This window comes from Puntigrus tetrazona, chromosome 21 (genome assembly GCF_018831695.1).
Source record: "Puntigrus tetrazona isolate hp1 chromosome 21, ASM1883169v1, whole genome shotgun sequence".
NCBI classification, from domain to species: Eukaryota; Metazoa; Chordata; class Actinopteri; order Cypriniformes; family Cyprinidae; genus Puntigrus; species Puntigrus tetrazona.
The window spans coordinates 7,084,273-7,099,065 of NC_056719.1; the positions used below are offsets into that span (position 1 = coordinate 7,084,273).

Consider the following 14,793-nt stretch of genomic DNA (forward strand, 5'->3'; position numbering starts at 1 on the left):
TTCATCGGAATTACTTAACATTTTAATATCTTGTTAGAAATGAGCACAATGCTATTAGAAATTAAATAAGTCTAATTAATGAAAAACAGTACTATAATACTACTTCATTGTAAATAATACTTATAAACTCATACAATTAGCTGCTCTTTGTATGTGTGTGTCTCTGTGTGTGTTTTATTAACAGGCCATTCTGAAATCTTTTAACCAATTGAAATAAGTTTAAGAGAGGAAGGTAAAACTATTATTTAAAATGCAAAAACTATTGCTTGACAAAGTTATACTTCTTTTGAAACATACATTTAAATCACATATACATATACACATATATATATATAAATAAAAATAATGGCAAATATGAGAATATGATAAAATATACGCTACTAAAATTTGTTAATATAAAAATATTTTAAAATCTTTATTAATGGTATTTTACAACATTTGTATATTTTGTAAGATATATTAAATATACACATCTGAATATATATGTTATGACTGCAGAAGCCATGATGTGATGAAACTACAAATAAGAGTTCACATAGATTTACTAATAAATGTTTGAGTCTGTGGTTTCTTACATAATAACTGGTTATTATCAATGGACCTGCAGTACTGTATAAATGGAAATCCTTCTAGAATAATTACGAGAAGAAACAGGAAGAAACAGAAGATGAGAACAAATAGGGAGAAAATACTAAAGAAAAAAGGAGAACTCACAGGACAGGGTGAAAAACAGAGAAATCTAATTTTTATTGAAAGGTAAAAGGGATAGAACAAAGGAGTGGAATATCAGACAACCTTACTGTACAAAGAAAGAATAAACAAGATCTTCAGCTAAGTGTAGACTGAAATAAAGTGGCTCCAGCAAATCTCTATAAAAGACTATTTTCACGTTGTCTGCTGCTCACGTGAAAAGAAGAACAAGGTAAAAGCTTTCACTCTGCCTTCACTGTCCTCTAACAAACCTGGCTTTAGAAAATGTCATCTATTTGATCTTTCCTGAGATCAAACACCTACAAAGACCGAAAGCAGCCAATCAATCTCCCTTAAAGGAATTCAGAACACAGTGAATATGTGTACCGTAGTGTGACAGAAAACGTCATTGTGCAGTGAAAATAAAATCCAGCTCAGCCTGAAGCAGAGGACAGGTGACCTTGTGACTGTGCCTTGATTTTTTCTTTTCTCCCTTGCCTCACTTCACGGTGACGACCGAGGTGCTGTGAATGGACTCCATGACGGCAGTCAGGCGGCTGCACAGATCATGGGGAGAGTTCCTCACTTTGGGGGGCTCCTTCAGGACCACCATTTCTGCAGAACAGTCCAGGACTCTAGGCAGGAATTCGCTGAGCTTTTCTGAACAGAATCTGATCATACGAAAAACAAAAATGTGAACAACAAACTAAGCTAAGAATTCATTTGTAATTTTTTTATATATGAAATCTGGGGGAAAATAGCACACCATCCATGTCCTGCCCCAGGTAGGAGCACCAGCAACTCCTGATCAGCTCTATGATGTCCAAGTCCTCTTGACTGATGCTGTCTCTGACCATGAGGTGCATGCAGGGATAATGCAGTCATTCATGATGGTCACGGCCTCTGCCACGTCATTTTCATCTTGGCTTTTAAAGAGCGTGGCTGCGTTCTCATTCAGCTCCTGCAGGTGTATGCATGACGTTTCATATTAGATAAGAATAAAATATATAGAACCAGTCCAGGTTTTTCATGAGCCTAAAATCTTTTGCTCTACAGGCTTGTGACAAATTTATATGTCTATATAGGAATGTCTTCACAAAACTACCTATACTAGAGTTACAATTTTTGGGAACATCAAAAAAGAGAAATCAATACTTTAATACAGCAGTTATGCAATGAATAAAAACTTTATAAAACATTATTAAATATTATTCATCACAACTGTTCATTACTCATTTTATTCCGCAACTATATACAAAAATAATGATAGAGCGGTGTTTCTGAAGACTGGAGTGTGGCTGCTTTTGCCATCACAGGAAAAATTACAATTTAAAATAGATTAAAATTTTTATTTTTAATTATAATTATATGTAACAATATTACTGTTGTTTTTGATCAAATAATTGCATTTGGTGAACAGAAAGTGACACTTTACAATAAGGTGTCATTTAGTTGACATTAACTAACATGAATGAACAATGAACAATACATTTATTACATTATGTATTAATCTTTCATAAAAATACAATCATTCATTGTTAGTTCATGTAAGTTCACAGTGCATTAAATGCATTAAACAAACACAATGTGATTTTAATACTGCATTAGTAAATGCTGAAATTAGCATTAACACGATTAATAAATCCTGTAGTATTGTTCATTCTTAGTTCATGTTAACTAATGAACCTTATTTTAAAGAGTTACCAAAAATCTTGATTATTAATGTGTACATGCTTTCAAACACTTTCTTCTGTAAAGTGCTATAAGTGACTGTTCCACTCCTTTCTTCTCTCCTTTCCTAAGAAGGACTGAGTTGTCCTGGTGTGCATGTGCGAGATAATTCAGGGCTTCTCTTATCCTCTGTAATGAAAAAGGTAATTGTTGTAGTACAAACTCTCCAGTTTAATGTAAAGGCAATGGCTCTTGTCCCTGAGTCTACATACTTTCCGTTCTGATACTGCTCGAGACCTGTCAACAGGTATGCAAACACCGTCTTGAACATGCTGTAGTCATCATGCCATTGCTGGGAATAGAGGGAAAAATTTTTCAAATGATTAAATACATGCACTACAGTTCAAAGTCTCTTATTCTAATCAAGGTTGCATTCCTTGGATGAAAAATAGAGTGCATACTATGAAGTTGATTTAAAACGTAACATTATAAATGTCTTTATTGTGACATTTAATGCATCCCTGAAAAGTGTATAAAATCTAACTAACAAAACATTTATTAACAACAGAATTTATTATATATTTAAAGAGAAAAAGAGAAGAAATAATGTTTGATTTTACCAAGTACTCATCCATGTCCATGTCTTCTGGTTTAATGAGGCGGATTTTACATCTGGCCTCTCTCATGATACTGACAGCCCTACAAGGAAGAAAATACCAGTTTAGATTAGTCCAATTATTTAATCTCAACATATTAGCCCTCAAAATATGAAGTAGTTGATTTAAAGAAATTGCGCACAGATCATCAAAACTCAGATTGCGATCCGCAAACTGCTCCAGTAACGTCCTTTCAATGACACGGTTAGGTGCCTGGTTTTGGAAAAAGTAGACCAGAACATGCTGGAGTCGAGGGTCCTGCTGGGGTGTGGTCTCTTCCTGAGACACCTCATACAATCTGGAATATTCCTCATGAAATGCCTGATCCAAAAGATTTTCCAATAAATAAACAGAGTGAGTTTGTGAATTATTATCTGAATATATGAGAAAGGTGTGTTCAGCTGCAGAGTATTTTCAAGTTGTATACCTTTATGAGTCCTGCTTCAGGTCCATCTTTGTCAAAGACCTGTCTTGCCTAGCAATTGCAAAAATGACTCCTGCATGGCTGGTGTTAGCATCATCTAATCATTACAGAAAAAAAAAAATGCATTTCTTGTCGAGATTAATGTATCAGTAGCCTAGCAGCCTAATTCTTGAAGCTTTACCTCTTCATTGTAGCCATCGGGCATCGGAGCGCACCAGAATCTTGCCTACGTTGGGTATCTCGACTTCAGACACGTCATTCTCAGGCTGGCTGGGCGCAGCCATGGCCTGGTTCTCCTCGGCTCTGCCACTGGTCCTCTTTCATCACTGATGAGCTGCTCCTCCACCTCCACCTCCACCTCTGACTCAGATCTATCTGTAGCAACTGACTCCACCACAGGCTGCTGAGAAACACAGAGAAATAGAGGGTTGAATGACTGTCAATTTTCTGATCCACTCATTATAGTCTTTAGAGATGTTCACTCATAACGTCAATTTGTAGGCAAACCAGGAAGTCTAATTCACCATGGATCCCTCTGAAATTTCTAATTGGTTTATAAATCAGCGGAAAACTCCGAGCATCATCTGACTAGAGTTATAGCAGTTTTCACCCATCAAAAGACTGTTTTGGCTGTCTTTGAAGAAACCAGCAGTGAAAGTTATTATGTTGGATAAGAAATGTATTTTCTTTTTAATTTATAATTTATTCCTTTTAATGCTTTGATGAATGTTTGAAAATAGTGCAGCCCACTTTCTGTGTATACAGGATTGTGGGTTTTTTTGTGTGCTTGACAGTTATTGACACTAAAATTGAAACAATTAAAAGTTTCAGTTAGTATGTAAAATTTTATTACATGTAATACATGGAATTTCATTGTAATATACTTCACATTTTGGAAGTATGTTTTATGCATAAAAAAAAAAGTGTGAATAGTATGAAGCAAAAGTATGATGAGTATGAATTTATTAATTAATATGATGAATTTGCATATTACATTTACATAGTTTATAGGGATATGCATAGTTTATTAAAATATTGTTTAAATTATTTGTAAAAATACATATATTTTTTCACATATTTGAGTCAATACAATTTATTAAAAACTTACATTTAACAATCACATTATTATGTTATATGTATTAGCGTTATGTGTTTTTGTATGATGGTTACATTACGATAAATGAAAATAAAACAAACTATTAAAACATTTTTCACTACTTAAATAATCATAAAATAAAAAAACAAAAAACTTAATAAATAAAAATATTTTATTTCAGCCAGTCAGCTGAAAAGGCAACGTTTTTCTTTTAATTTAGTTTAAGCTCCAGTACTAAAAATAACAAAAACTAAATAAACCAAAAATTTAAATTAACATAAAAACTATACAAACATAGTTAACAAAAATAACATAAAGAAACATCAATATGACTAAAATGTTAACTAAAATTTTTAATAAAACAGAATATATAAAAAAATGTATTCCTATATTAACAAAAACAATAATAGTGTATCAGTAACACTGCTGCTTGACAAATAACATCCAATTTATCTGACCACTGATGTTGTCCTTATGCTGCAACATTTTCGTTTAAACAGATTCACCATTCATGTTTGTGGTACAACTGCATGCATCTTTTAGGACATTCTTTACGTATTTTTAACTGCCTTATTTTGCTTAAATATCCTTGGATGCAATATGAGATACACTAACCACAAGAGGTCCTATTGCTACTATTTATGACAAGCCCTAGCAACTAGATCATGTAGTGACAGCACAGTCATAAATCAGGAGCACCAATAAAATCAATGAGTCAAAGAAAGGAACAGCAGATATATAAATCCTGTGTAGTAAGTACAGAAGGAACCTGCTTGATAGAAACACTATATACTAAGTCAATAGTATCCAAGATTACGCTCCTAAAGACCAGAAAGCACAAACTACGTGGTACTTAACAATTGCCTGTTGATTTAAGCATCAGGAAAATGTCCTCACAATCATTTAATGACTGCGGAAAGGTAGGAATCCAGTTGATCTTGATGGTGAACGCAGGAAACACAGAGCTCAGGTTCTATTTAAAGCTCTTCTCTGACACACTGTCCCCAGCAACCCCACATTAAACTTGAACCAGAAAGACTGAGGAATGTTGGATGGCTCTCAGTTGTCCGATGAACCTTATCCGCATATTCCTTTCCAAAGCGTATCCTCTTACTAAATACCAGAGCTTTTGCACAACACAAAAAATCACAACGCAACAGATAAAACATTAAACATTAAGCAAGCACAAGCAAACAAGTTTGTAGTGATTCAGCCACTAATGTGAATCGTTGTAATCATTTCTACACCATATTCCCATACATAGTTGCAAAATACACACAAACATCTTTTTATATTTAAAAAAAAAAAAAAAAATACACTAAACATGTTCAGAATTGTAATGAAAAAATCTCTATGCATACTATATACACTAAATAATCATGTAAAAGGTCCGTATGCATTATACAGTTTACATTACAGATATACAGTTAAAATGAAAACATATTTTAGATTTAATATGGCACATGTAACTTTTGAAGTATGTTTTACATCTAAAATATGTTTTGTAACGTAAAAGTAAGAACTACTATTTATTTTTATGGTATAAATTGTATATTATATTAAACAAGGCGAACAATATAAATATAAGTTGTTTATTAAAAATTATTGGTAAAACTTTATAATAAGGTGATTAGTTAACATTAGTTGTAAACATTTGTAAAAATTAATGTCAGGAGACATAATTTATTGACAAATGATAAAAGCTCCTGATTATATTTACTTTAAGTAGTTTTAGACATATTTAGCATAACTTACATTTAGTTAAAATGTTATCACATATTAAAATGTATTATTTTATGGTGACACTGTATATTATATTTAACAAAACATGTACAGTATAAATTTATTTTGTTTTATAATTATTTGTAAAAATAAGATGTCACATGAGTCACATTACAATTTATTGACAAATGATAAAGCTCCTGATTCTGTTTAATTTGAATAGGTTATTCACATTTATCTTACATTTAGTTAAAATGTCATCTTATTGTTTTTGTTAAATTAGTGTTGTGTGTTTTTGTGTGATGGTACGCTGTTGCAGTTTACGTTGAGGAAGACAAACGGTGACCCATATGTACTGTCGCGTGAAGCCTCCAGTGCTGTATATGTGACCTACTTTCTGCACGTCTCAAATAGCGCTTTAACACTCTCACCTGACTCTGATCTGGCTTCTCTTCATCTGGCGGGCCATGTGTCTGGCTGCTGGTGATCGCTCCTCACCTCCTCTTCCACATTCTCACTGGGTTCTGATGATATCGGCCGAGCTGCTGAATTGGCCATAGGCTCTGGGAAGAGAAGCACCTTGAAAATATACCTGCAATGAATACATGGACAACATCTGGCCCCAAGAAAAAGATTCTGACCTTCACTGTCCTGGGCGGTGCTGGTGCTGTATCTGTGGGTGGTTCTTCAGACACTTCATTTGTTTGTTCTTGGGCTGTTTCTGGGTTTGGCTCCTGCTCTGGGTTCTGTGGCTCTTCGGGGCCGGGTTTCTCGGTGTTGGTTTGAACTTGCGCTTCTTCACGTTGGCCTTGGCAGAACTGCTCTTCCCATTCTCTCAGTTCCTGCTGGAACCAGTGAGTTATCCTCCCGAACATAACGCCTCAGGATGAGACGGGAGGGAGTCCATTCCTTTCAGAACTTGCCCGTCTCATCGTCCGTGTCTTCTGTCATTAATAAACATGAAAAAAAGTCATGCTCAATGAGATTACATTATTTTAGCAGATAGGAAAAGCATTACAAAGGCCAAAATTTTACCTAAGTGACCCACAACCTTCAAATATCCCAAATAATTACTGCACTGCAATTTTATCTGTCAAACTAAGGCTTTCTGAGGTAAAAAAGGTGCTGTTATGGAACTGCAGGCCAGATACTTGACACCCAGAGTGGCTAGTTAATGGAGTCTTGTTCATTTAGCTCATAAAACCAGCCAGTCATTCTCAAAAAGTGACATTGTGTCTTTTAAATCTCCATGTTTCTCAATAAAATTAAAACATTTCACAAATGAAGTGTGTACAAACAGCCAAGAAGTTTATATGGCAGTTCTGCTTCATTCTCAGAAATTTGAGAATATTTGATTTATTTCCTATTTATTGAGATTTTATTGTAAATCTCAATTTGTATACTAAATGTGATTTTTTTTTTTTTAAATAAAAGAAACCCGCTCAGACCCTTTTCATTTGTCAGCCTCCATAAATGAAAAGAAATGCAGCGATGTTTCCTCCGCCAGCTGGCAACCACGGGGTTCTGAAACACGATTGGGTAAACTGGCGGTGGGCGTGTTTCACCAAAACAAAACAAAAGGCAAAATTCTGGTTAATATCAATTGACTGTGGTATTGTTTTTCAGATAAACAAGTATGTAAACTTGGCATGTTTCTCAAGTATCTACAAACATATTATAGTATTTTTATGCTTTAGTAGAGTCAAAATTCTACATACAGCAACTTTAATGTCACGTTTGTACATGTTGACTTCCCTTTTATTTTCACTCTTTTCCTGTCTTCTGCTGTTACATTTAGTGTTTCAAAATAACAATCCAATACAAAGCTAATATAATAAGCTATGATAAACCGTGAGGTCCCTAATATTTCAGTGACGCGCACTGAATAGGAATCCCTTCATAGAAATAGAATTTTCTGTATAAATAATATATAATACATTATTAATTTTGTTAAACCTTTACTAGATTGCTGTTTAATTTTAGTTTTATTATTTAATTAGACATTTTTATTACTTTTTTTGATGAATACAATAAAATTCAACCATTAAAACAGTCTAGAAAACAAAAAAACTAAATACATTTTTGGAAAAAATAAAACTGATTTTATAGATCCCTAAAACTGCATTACAAGTAATTTATTCCAAAAACAAAAGGCAAGTTAGCTTGCAATGTCATTTCGTTTGACAGACACTTTTATTGCATTTTAATATTAAAAACATTTACATAATGCATTAAACGTCCACCCCTACTGTATTTATTTTCACTAAATATTCATAGTAATTTTCTTTTATAGAAAATACTAAAAAAAGATATTCAAAATAAAAGCATTAGATAGTAAAAGCATTAAGAGTATTTGATGTTCACAGCTTGGCAGGGACTCTCATATACCCCAAAATAATAAAGTCTGCCAGCAAATCTATTAGCATTAATTTCTGAAAGAAATCAGAGCTAGAGCCCAAAGTCTTAAATCAAGTGTGTGATGTGCTTGGCTCCTTCAGCAAAATCTAAGTGCAGATGCGTAATCTGAGAAGCCCATGGGGAAAGTACCTGCTATGAGGTATGGCAGCTTGTCGTTGATGTACATGAGGCAGTAGGCGCTGGCGTTGGTCATGCCACCATCACGAGTCTCGAACCAGCTCCTCCCAGGTCGACTCTGTCACCATTATCATTCGTTGTACTTCAGCCAGCGTTTATTAGCATGATCATAGATGTACGCCCAGTATTGTACAGCGGAGGCCTGTCCTTCATGGACGAGCACAGCGTGTAGCCTATAGGGCACCTGGAAGCATCAAATAAAAAGTCAGGATTACATTGAGGTGTCATGCAAATTTCTTGAAAGGGCTCAGTCAATATAAAAGTACCAATGAGTGTTCAGGATATAGACTTTACCGACACAGACTGTTATCTGAGTACATGCCCTCCAGGGCCTGGGCACACCTTGTCAATGCTGGCTTTCAGCTCTGCACACAGAGAGGAACACAGATCAATACGCTCACGCCTGGAGGCCAGGATCCTGATGCAGTCACAAAACGCATTAGGATAACTGCTTGTGAATCACGATGGCCTTCAGGACAGAAAAATTAAAATGCACATTACGTGCTCAAACCTACCGAGGCTGCTCAGGCTGCCTGCTGCCTACGCAGACAGCTGTCTTCTGTGGCAACAAGAGCTCTGCATGTCAAACAAATAGCGCTCAGCATGCAGAGTGCACAGAAGATTTGACTCACAATTGATTTCAATACAGGAGGCAAAAAAATTATGAAAGCATACAGGTTGCCAGGTTTTCTCAACAAAACCTCGCCCAATTGCATTTAAGTAAGGAGGATTCCGATGTGAAACACGTTTTGATGTACAGCAAAGTACATGTTTTTTGGTGGGTTCCCCCTGATTAAAGTTGCCTTCCATGGGCTAAATATAACGTTACTGGGGTCGCTTCCAACCCACAGACATGAAAAACATCCCATGGAAAGAGCATTACAGTAGCCCAATTCCCACTCCAAAATGTAAATAAACACAGTGAGCAATTCTTGCAAATCGTCAGTAAATTTAAAGCATTTCTATTAAGGGCTTCCAATACTAAGAAGATAAAAAAATATATATATTCTCAAAGTATGTGTATTCACTATTAACTACAGTAGTAGGAACAGTAGTAGTAATACCTGTTTTTAATAATATTGTGGAATATTACTACTATTCAAAATGGTATAGTTTTCTATTTTAATATATTTCTGAATGTAATATATCAAATTAACTAAATTTTCATCAGCCATTACTGCAGTCTCTGAGTCACATGATCCTTCTATAATCATTCTAGTAGGCTGATTTGTTGCTTGTAGAAATATATTATTATTATTATTATTATCAGTGTTGAAACAGCTGTGCTGTGGAAATTGGGACTTTTTTAGGATTCTTTGATGAATAAACAGCATTTATTTGAAATGGAAACCTTTTGTAAGATTACGAAATCTTTATGAAGTCTTTACTGTCAGTTTGATCAATTTAATCAATTCCCTTGCTAATGAAATACATTTTGGCGCTGCACATATAAATATATTGCTTTCTACATAGGAGGCAAAGTGGCACATTCTTAATTACACTGCATTATCTTTTAGAACAGTTTTTTGCATCTTGGAGTGCACCTATAACACATTACAGTCACTAAGATTTGTTGTGTGTTCATTTTAAAACACTGATCCAAGGCTCACTCAGCGAAGATCTACCGTTTATCGTGTTCTCCACTTCTGCTCTCCAGCGCTGTAAGCAGCTCCTGACGAAGATACAGCTCCTCCTCTATCACGCTGTGGGGCTGGTTGCAGCGGCACACCTCCATGGGGAGTCTGCACTGAGTAAAAGGCTTGTGTATGGGAGTTCTCTGTGTGGCTGTCTGAGGGCAGCCTGAGCCATCTGATGAGCCTGCATCGTCTGGTTCTGTTTGACTACAGCAAGAAATTAAACATATAGAAGGAAGGAAAACAAACAACAGGCACAAGTTTGTCACACAGCTGACGAACGCAGGAAAAAGGGCCTTGCCCTGTCACCTGAGCTGGGTTCCTGTGTGCGGTAGGGTTTGTGTTGGTACTGAGGCTGAGACACGTTTGTGGGTTTCGTGGTGGCAAACTCCAGCACATACTGCAGCATATCTGCTAGGGGTATTTGGTTGGCCCTGAGCCATAGTTTTTGTATCTTTAAAAACAAAATCAAAGTTTTAGTATAAAAACAAACTACAAATAACAATTTGAAAACATGGCTTGCAGTGATGATTTAGTGAAGGATTTAGCCACTGTTTGGCTTTTAAACGTACCCCTCAAGTTTCTGCTGTAGAACTGTTAACTGGTCCTTGAGTCTCTAACTTCTCCTCTCCTACCATGAGTCTGATCAACATTTTTGTGGAGGTATCTGGTCACAGAAAAAGTAGATTACCATTAACTTGCCATTTTTATATATATATATGTGTGTGTGTGTGTGTGTGTGTGTGTGTGTATATATAAGATAAATTATACATTTTATTAAGTATATCAAATGATTAATCGTGATCCAAATAAAAAGTTTTTGTTTACATAATATATCACGCAAAACACATGCATGTATATTTATTTTTATATTAAATACATTTATATATAAAATAAAAATAAAAGAATATGAATAAATTCATGTATAAATGTATATATTTTCAAAATATATACTGCATGTGTGTACAAAATAAATATACACATTACACATACATATATAATGTAAACAAAAACCTCAAATATATCAATATATAAATATATTAATACAAAAATACACATAATAAAAAACTAATAAAGTAAATACACGAATAGATAAATATTCAAAATAAATAAATAAATACAAGCTGTAGTAATGATATTTCTCACCACGTCCTGCATAGATCACTTGGGAAACTCCAGTTTTTGTGTGTATTTTTCAGGGCGCCCTAAAGACTGATTGAACTCAAATCTGGACAGCTCAAAGGTCAAAACTGGTGGCAGCTTAGAGAACTACCTCTGCAAACAATGAAAAACCACATAATAATTTACAAGAGCATATGCATGATTCACAGTAATATCCTTCTTCTGTTTTCATTTTAATAATTTGATATCTTTGAGCCTTCAATGGCACAAGAAACGCCGAGAACAAAGGGTTTGATTCCCAAGGCAAAAAGAGTAATACATTGGAGTACCTTGAATGCAAACTCTCTTAGGATAAAACGGTCTTTCAAATGTATAAATGTGGAATGCAATGTAAACATCAGAATAATAACAGTTGTAGTTAAAGTAGAAAAACTCACCTCTTGGCCAGAGGACATTGTCTGATCTGAATGAAGTGACTCAATCTCTCCTTCAACCATGGCACCCTCCAAACATTCATCTAAATTATTAAAGCCATTCACTTGAGAGGGTATTGTCCAAATTGTTCAATGTTGGACACAATCTTTCCTGCACACAATTACACAACTATCATCAAGGCCTGTGATGAACAGAATAATTACAGAAGAAATATCCTTCTCTTACCTTCATGAAGTCTCTCAGCCACAAATGTGCCATAAAACAGCTGGACCATGGGGTTGTTTTGTTTATCCTCTGGGTTACTGGAAAATAACAGCTGCCATATTGTATTTTGGGGAAAAGGAAAAGCCTGGCAAGTACATTAGCAACTAAATATACCATAGGGTAATTATTCATGATTCTTTAACAAATGCTACACTCATTACCATTTATTAATTAACCCTCCACAGCAGATGTTTGTTGCCTTGGTAATAAACACATTTTCTTCATGTTGCAAGCACATGATGCATATAAGACGGCAATAAATTATTATAAATAAACCATTAAAAAGCTTTGTTTTAGTCACACTATCTTTTTAAATACATTTTAAAATCACTTTCTGGCATGATGCACCCTGTGGTGGATTTATATGCTGGAGAAGATTTTTAAAAGTTTTTCTACCCATAAAAATGATCTCACATCACAGTAAAGCTCATTTTAAAAGTTCATGAAGAATAGCTTCAAATGTGTTTCTTGAGTTATATGCGCTGTTATCAAATACCAAATTAAATTATTATTTTTGTATTATAGATTTTTTGCATTACATTTATATTATACATTCACTTTGTTAACATTAGTCATTTTTTACATTTAACTTGAGCCATTTAACATTTAAAGCATCACAATTAAGTCCGCATGCCTACTCCATCGAAAGCTATTATTATTTATAATTAAATTTTATGAACTTACTTTCCATTTGCAGCCAGCTGGAAAGCATCCTCGAGCCAGTCAAGCAATTTGTGCGTGAGATTCACTGACATCCTAGAATAAGCAAGCTTTTAAAATAAACACCGTTTTCCAAGAATACAACACATGTCTGTTTTAGAAGAAGCTCTAGCGTAGCTTGATAAAGTACTGCGATTGGCAAACATTTCAAGATACCTTTTATTAGCCTGTCATTTGCAACTGCTTCATTTAAAAATTAGCCCCTACAGAACAGCTGTGAATCATATTATTCAAAATGATGTACCTGTTGTGCCTCACTGGTTCTAAATGCATCCCTGAGAAGCTACAACTGCTGCAGAGGGGCTCCATAAACCTACGGTTTGAGCTCACCATCAAAGCAAGAGAGACAACGCAACTCCTGCATGAAGGCAATGTTTCTTTTCTCCTGCAACAGAAATCCAGTCAGCGCATAGTGGAATATTTCACATATATACTGAGCAATATTGGCTTAAAGATATTTTATTTTAATTGGAGGAATTGTTAAAAATTAATATATGCTGAAAACTCAACATATATAAATGACATTCAATAGTACTCAAAGACTAAACGATAGTGATGCTCTTCTGGCAGATTACTCACTGAATGACTCTTGCATTTCTCCAGCTGCGCTCAGACAGGCAGTAATTGAGCACCAGTCTACGGAACACCGGCAGATGGAACAGAGACTAAACACAAGACAATTTTGTTTTTTTTAGTCCAATTTGCCCTCTTCTTGGAATGCATTAGGGGATGAACAATTACAGTCTCGCTTATTCGGCGACCAGTTTTATAGACACGGTCTGGGTTGATACATGTCTTGTTGAGTATTAGACTTATTCTGTTTCTTGTACCAAGTTTAACGTATTTTATGTTCAGTGTCTTTGGGTAATAGATGTGATTACAATTCACAATTTAAGAAGCTAACAAGAATATATGCACAGCAGATTTGCAATAGCAGAAACAACAATGTGCTCATTTTGGTGTGCATGTACAAAAAGATAAAATTATAAAATAAAAAAATATATATATAATTCTACTTTACAGATGCAAAAGTGTTTTCAAATAATGAGATTTTATGTTTTTGAAAGAAAACTCTTATATTCACTCAATTAAAAAACAAAAATACAGAGTAAAAACAGTAACACTATGAAATACTATTGCAAATAACTTTTGAACTATTTTAATGCATTTTACAATTTGATTTAATTCTAAGATGGCAAGGTAAATCAACAGTATCACGTGACCAATCAGAAATAATAAACATTTTCCTGATGATTTGCTCAAAAACAATATCAATGCTGAGATCAGGTGTGCTAGTGTTTTTTTTGGATTCTTTGATGAATGGAAAGTTTAAAAACCCATGTATTTGTCAATTTGGTAAATTTGTATTTTAAATATTTATTTAAAACCTCAATTGAAAACTTGCAGTGATGCTTTTAAACTAGAGCTATTTATTCTGTGCTGGGATTACTTTCAAAATGACATTGTTAAGCTGCATTGGGAATGAAAAAAACATTTTGTTGTTTATCTGTGAGCCATAAACTCACTTCACGAGTTCATGCCTCTCTTTATCATCAAAACAATGCTCTATTTAATTAGCTCAGACATCTATCAATATCAGCGCTGGTTTATATTTCAACACAGACATCGGAGAAGCCCCGCTAAATTCCAGTCTGGAAATGGGTATATTACAATTACAGCTCTGAGACGCTTCTGCAGTCAGGAACAGAAAAAAAAACAGACACACTCCACCTGATCTTCTCTATTCTCCAGTCATTAGCAACA

At 34.6% G+C, this 14,793-nt stretch overlaps 1 pseudogene; it reads right to left on the reverse strand.

The window, feature by feature from the left end:
• Positions 1 to 723: 723 nt before the first annotated feature.
• On the reverse strand, positions 724 to 13,065 carry LOC122326996 (annotated as a pseudogene).
• Positions 13,066 to 14,793: the final 1,728 nt, after the last annotated feature.